This window comes from Vanacampus margaritifer, unplaced genomic scaffold (genome assembly GCF_051991255.1).
Source record: "Vanacampus margaritifer isolate UIUO_Vmar unplaced genomic scaffold, RoL_Vmar_1.0 HiC_scaffold_160, whole genome shotgun sequence".
Classification (NCBI taxonomy): Eukaryota; Metazoa; Chordata; class Actinopteri; order Syngnathiformes; family Syngnathidae; genus Vanacampus; species Vanacampus margaritifer.
This window is the reverse complement of record NW_027520870.1, coordinates 20,001-25,750: the sequence shown is the minus strand read 5'-3', so window position 1 is coordinate 25,750 and position 5,750 is coordinate 20,001.

Sequence of the window (5,750 nt, the reverse complement as noted above, 5' to 3'; positions counted from 1 at the left end):
AATCGACTGGCGGGTGCCCAGGGGTTGACATTGGATGGCGGGTGCCCAGGGGTCGAAATCGACTGGCGGGTGCCCAGGGGTTGACATTGGATGGCGGGTGCCCAGGGGTCAAAATCGACTGGCGGGTGCCCAGGGGTTGAAATTGACCAGGGGGAGAGCGCCTGCCATAGCCGAAATAGGAGCGCTATGGGCGGCCTGCCTCAGCAGATTTGGCCCCCCAAATCCTGGTTCTCAAAAATTTTCAAAGTCAACTTTTTTCAAAATATTTTCAGAGTGCCACTTCCCAGGGGGATTCTCGCCTGCCATAGCCGAAATAGGAGCGCCATGGGCGGCCTCAGTGAGCACATTTGGCCCCCCCATCCTGGAGCGCCATGGACCAGGGGGAGAGCGCCTCTCTTTGGGGCTTGTTGCTGGCTGTTGGCGGGGCTCCATGGACCAGGGGGAGAGCGCCATGGACCAGGGGGAGAGCGCCTCTCTTCGGGGCTTGATGCCTGTTGGCGGGGCTCCATGGACCAGGGGGAGAGCGCCTCTCTGTGGGGCTTGTTGCTGGCTATTGGCGGGGCTCCATGGACCAGGGGGAGAGCGCCTCTCTTTGGGGCTTGTTGCTGGCTGTTGGCGGGGCTCCATGGACCAGGGGGAGAGCGCCATGGACCAGGGGGAGAGCACCTGCCATAGCCGAAATAAGAGCACTATAGGCGGCCGCCCTCAGCACATTTGGCCCCCCAAATCCTGGTTCTCAAAAATTTTCAAAGTCAACTTTTTTCAAAATATTTTCAGAGTGCCACTTCCCAGGGGGATTCTCGCCTGCCATAGCCGAAATAGGAGCGCCATGGGCGGCCTCAGTGAGCACATTTGGCCCCCCCATCCTGGAGCGCCATGGACCAGGGGGAGAGCGCCTCTCTTTGGGGCTTGTTGCTGGCTGTTGGCGGGGCTCCATGGACCAGGGGGAGAGCGCCATGGACCAGGGGGAGAGCGCCTCTCTTCGGGGCTTGATGCCTGTTGGCGGGGCTCCATGGACCAGGGGGAGAGCGCCTCTCTTTGGGGCTTGTTGCTGGCTATTGGCGGGGCTCCATGGACCAGGGGGAGAGCGCCTCTCTTTGGGGCTTGTTGCTGGCTGTTGGCGGGGCTCCATGGACCAGGGGGAGAGCGCCATGGACCAGGGGGAGAGCACCTGCCATAGCCGAAATAAGAGCACTATAGGCGGCCGCCCTCAGCACATTTGGCCCCCCAATCCTGGTTCTCAAATTTTTTCAAAGTCAACTTTTTTCGAAATATTTTCAGAGTGCCACCTCCAGCGGGGGCTCTCGCCTGCCATAGCCGAAATAAGAGCACTATGGGCGGCCGCCCTCAGCACATTTGGCCCCCCCATCCTGGAGCGCCATGGACCAGGAGGAGAGCGCCTCTCTTCGGGGCTTGATGCCTGTTGGCGGGGCTCCATGGACCAGGGGGAGAGCGCCTCTCTTTGGGGCTTGTTGCTGGCTGTTGGCGTGGCTCCATGGACCAGGGGGAGAGCGCCATGGACCAGGGGGAGAGCACCTGCCATAGCCGAAATAAGAGCACTATAGGCGGCCGCCCTCAGCACATTTGGCCCCCCCATCCTGGAGCGCCATGGACCAGGAGGAGAGCGCCTCTCTTCGGGGCTTGATGCCTGTTGGCGGGGCTCCATGGACCAGGGGGAGAGCGCCTCTCTTTGGGGCTTGTTGCTGGCTGTTGGCGTGGCTCCATGGACCAGGGGGAGAGCGCCATGGACCAGGGGGAGAGCACCTGCCATAGCCGAAATAAGAGCACTATAGGCGGCCGCCCTCAGCACATTTGGCCCCCCCATCCTGGAGCGCCATGGACCAGGAGGAGAGCGCCTCTCTTCGGGGCTTGATGCCTGTTGGCGGGGCTCCATGGACCAGGGGGAGAGCGCCTCTCTTTGGGGCTTGTTGCTGGCTGTTGGCGTGGCTCCATGGACCAGGGGGAGAGCGCCATGGACCAGGGGGAGAGCACCTGCCATAGCCGAAATAAGAGCACTATAGGCGGCCGCCCTCAGCACATTTGGCCCCCCCATCCTGGAGCGCCATGGACCAGGGGGAGAGCGCCTCTCTTCGGGGCTTGATGCCTGTTGGCGGGGCTCCATGGACCAGGGGGAGAGCGCCTCTCTTTGGGGCTTGTTGCTGGCTGTTGGCGTGGCTCCATGGACCAGGGGGAGAGCGCCATGGACCAGGGGGAGAGCACCTGCCATAGCCGAAATAAGAGCACTATAGGCGGCCGCCCTCAGCACATTTGGCCCCCCCATCCTGGAGCGCCATGGACCAGGGGGAGAGCGCCTCTCTTCGGGGCTTGATGCCTGTTGGCGGGGCTCCATGGACCAGGGGGAGAGCGCCTCTCTTTGGGGCTTGTTGCTGGCTGTTGGCGTGGCTCCATGGACCAGGGGGAGAGCGCCATGGACCAGGGGGAGAGCACCTGCCATAGCCGAAATAAGAGCACTATAGGCGGCCGCCCTCAGCACATTTGGCCCCCCCATCCTGGAGCGCCATGGACAAGGGGGAGAGCGCCTCTCTTCGGGGCTTGTTGCTGGCTGTTGGCGGGGCTCCATGTACCAGGGGGAGAGCGCCATGGACCAGGGGGAGAGTGCCTCTCTTCGGGGCTTGATGCCTGTTGGCGGGGCTCCATGGACCAGGGAGAGAGCGCCTCTCTTTGGGGCTTGTTGCTGGCTGTTGACGGGGCTCCATGGACCGGGGGGAAAGCGCCATGGACCAGGGGGAGAGCGCCTGCCATAGCCGAAATAGGAGCACTATAGGCGGCCGCCCTCAGCACATTTGGCCTGTCGCCGCTGTCCGCTGGCCGCTGTCCGCTGGCCGCTGTCCGCTGGCCGCTGTCCGCTGGCCGCTGTCCGCTTTCCCCTTTACTTTCAGCACTTTCAGCACTTTCAGCACTTCCAGCACTTCCAGCACTTCCAGCACTTCCAGCACTTCCAGCTCTTCCCCCTCTTTCCCTTCTTCCAACTGCGGGCGCGCCGGGCGCACAGGGGCTCGTGCGGAGGGGTGTGTGTGCGTGCATGTGCCGAACAAGGAGGAGAGCGCCTCACTTCGGGGCTTGTCGCTGGCCGTCGGCGGGGCTCCAAGGACCAGGGGGAGAGCGCCTCTCTTTGGGGGCTTGATGCTGGCTGTTGGCGCGTGTCTTCGGGGCTCCACGGACCAGTGGGAGAGCGCCTGTCTTCGGGGCTTGATGCTGGCCGTTTGCGGGACTCCATGGACCAGGGGGAGAGCGCCATGGACCAGGGGGAGAGCGTCTCTCTTCAGGGCTTGACCAGGGCTCCAATCTTCCCATTGAAATGAATGGCGGGTGACCAGGCGTCCAAATCCCCCATTGAAATGAAGGCCGGGTGCCCAGGGCTCCAATCTCCCCAGTGAAATGAATGGCGGGTGACCAGGCGTCCAAATCCCCCATTGAAATGAAGGCCGGGTGCCCAGGGCTCCAATCTCCCCATTGAAATGAATGGCGGGTGACCAGGCGTCCAAATCCCCCATTGAAATGAAGGCCGGGTGCCCAGGGCTCCAATCTCCCCAGTGAAATGAATGGCGGGTGACCAGGCGTCCAAATCCCCCATTGAAATGAAGGCCGGGTGCCCAGGGCTCCAATCTCCCCAGTGAAATGAATGGCGGGTGACCAGGCGTCCAAATCCCCCATTGAAATGAAGGCCGGGTGCCCAGGGCTCCAATCTCCCCAGTGAAATGAATGGCGGGTGACCAGGCGTCCAAATCCCCCATTGAAATGAAGGCCGGGTGCCCAGGGCTCCAATCTCCCCATTGAAATGAATGGCGGGTGACCAGGCGTCCAAATCCCCCATTGAAATGAAGGCCGGGTGCCCAGGGCTCCAATCTCCCCAGTGAAATGAATGGCGGATGACCAGGCGTCCAAATCCCCCATTGAAATGAAGGCCGGGTGACCAGGGCTCCAATCTCCCCATTGAAATGAATGGCGGGTGACCAGGCGTCCAAATCCCCCATTGAAATGAAGGCCGGGTGACCAGGCGTCCAAATCCCCCCATTGAAATGAATGGCGGGTGACCAGGCGTCCAAATCCCCCATTGAAATGAAGGCCGGGTGCCCAGGGCTCCAATCTCCCCATTGAAATGAATGGCGGGTGACCAGACGTCCAAATCCCCCATTGAAATGAAGGCCGGATGCCCAGGGCTCCAATCTCCCCATTGAAATGAATGGCGGGTGACCAGACGTCCAAATCCCCCATTGAAATGAAGGCCGGATGCCCAGGGCTCCAATCTCCCCATTGAAATGAATGCCGGGTGACCAGGCGTCCAAATCCCCCCATTGAAATGAATGGCGGGTGACCAGGCGTCCAAATCCCCCATTGAAATGAAGGCCGGGTGCCCAGGGCTCCAATCTCCCCATTGAAATGAATGGCGGGTGACCAGACGTCCAAATCCCCCATTGAAATGAAGGCCGGATGCCCAGGGCTCCAATCTCCCCATTGAAATGAATGCCGGGTGACCAGGCGTCCATATCCCCCCCCATTGAAATGAATGACGGGTGACCAGGCAGGCGAGAGCCCCCGCTGCAGAGGCTCCAGAGGTGGCACTCTGAAAATATTTCAAAAAAAGTTGACTTTGAAATTTTTGGAGAACCAGGATTTGGGGGGGGGGGGGGCAAATGTGCTGAGGCAGGCCGCCCATAGTGCTCCTATTTCGGCCTGGGCGCGCCAGAGCACCCCCCTGGAAGTGGCACTCTGAAAATAATTAAAAAAAAATGACTTTGAAATTTTTTGAGAACCAGGATTTGGGGGGGGCAAATGTGCTGAGGCAGGCCGCCCATAGTGCTCCTATTTCGGCCTGGGCGCGCCAGAGCACCCCCCTGGAAGTGGCACTCTGAAAATAATTAAAAAAAAATGACTTTGAAAATTTTTGAGAACCAGGATTTGGGGGGGGCAAATGTGCTGAGGCAGGCCGCCCATAGTGCTCCTATTTCGGCCTGGGCGCGCCAGAGCACCCCCCTGGAAGTGGCACTCTGAAAATAATTAAAAAAAAATGACTTTGAAATTTTTTGAGAACCAGGATTTGGGGGGGGCAAATGTGCTGAGGCAGGCCGCCCATAGTGCTCCTATTTCGGCCTGGGCGCGCCAGAGCACCCCCCTGGAAGTGGCACTCTGAAAATAATTAAAAAAAAATGACTTTGAAAATTTTTGAGAACCAGGATTTGGGGGGGGCAAATGTGCTGAGGCAGGCCGCCCATAGTGCTCCTATTTCGGCCTGGGCGCGCCAGAGCACCCCCCTGGAAGTGGCACTCTGAAAATAATTCGAAAAAAGATGACTTTGAAAATTTTTGAGAACCAGGATTTGGGGGGGCAAATCTGCTCAGGCAGGCCGCCCATAGTGCTCCTATTTCGGCCTGGGCGAGCCAGAGCCCCCCCTGGAAGTGCCCCATTCATTTTCAATGGCCGGGTGACCAGGCGTCGAAAAATGCCATAGGAAATGAATGGGGCCCATTCATTTTCAATGGCCGGGTGACCAGGGGGCCAGTACCACCTGCCGCCATTAGGGGCGCTGTAGATAGGGGACCTCGTCCCCCCATTCGAGAGGTTTGCCCCCAAACCTCAAAATGTATGGGGTACAATATCAGGAGCGAGCTTTTTAAGACGAAAAATTTTCAGAGTCAACTTTCTTCGAAATATTTTCAGAGTGCCACTTCCCAGGGGGATTCTCGCTTGCCAAGGCCGAGATAAGAGCACTATGGGCGGCCTGCCTCAAC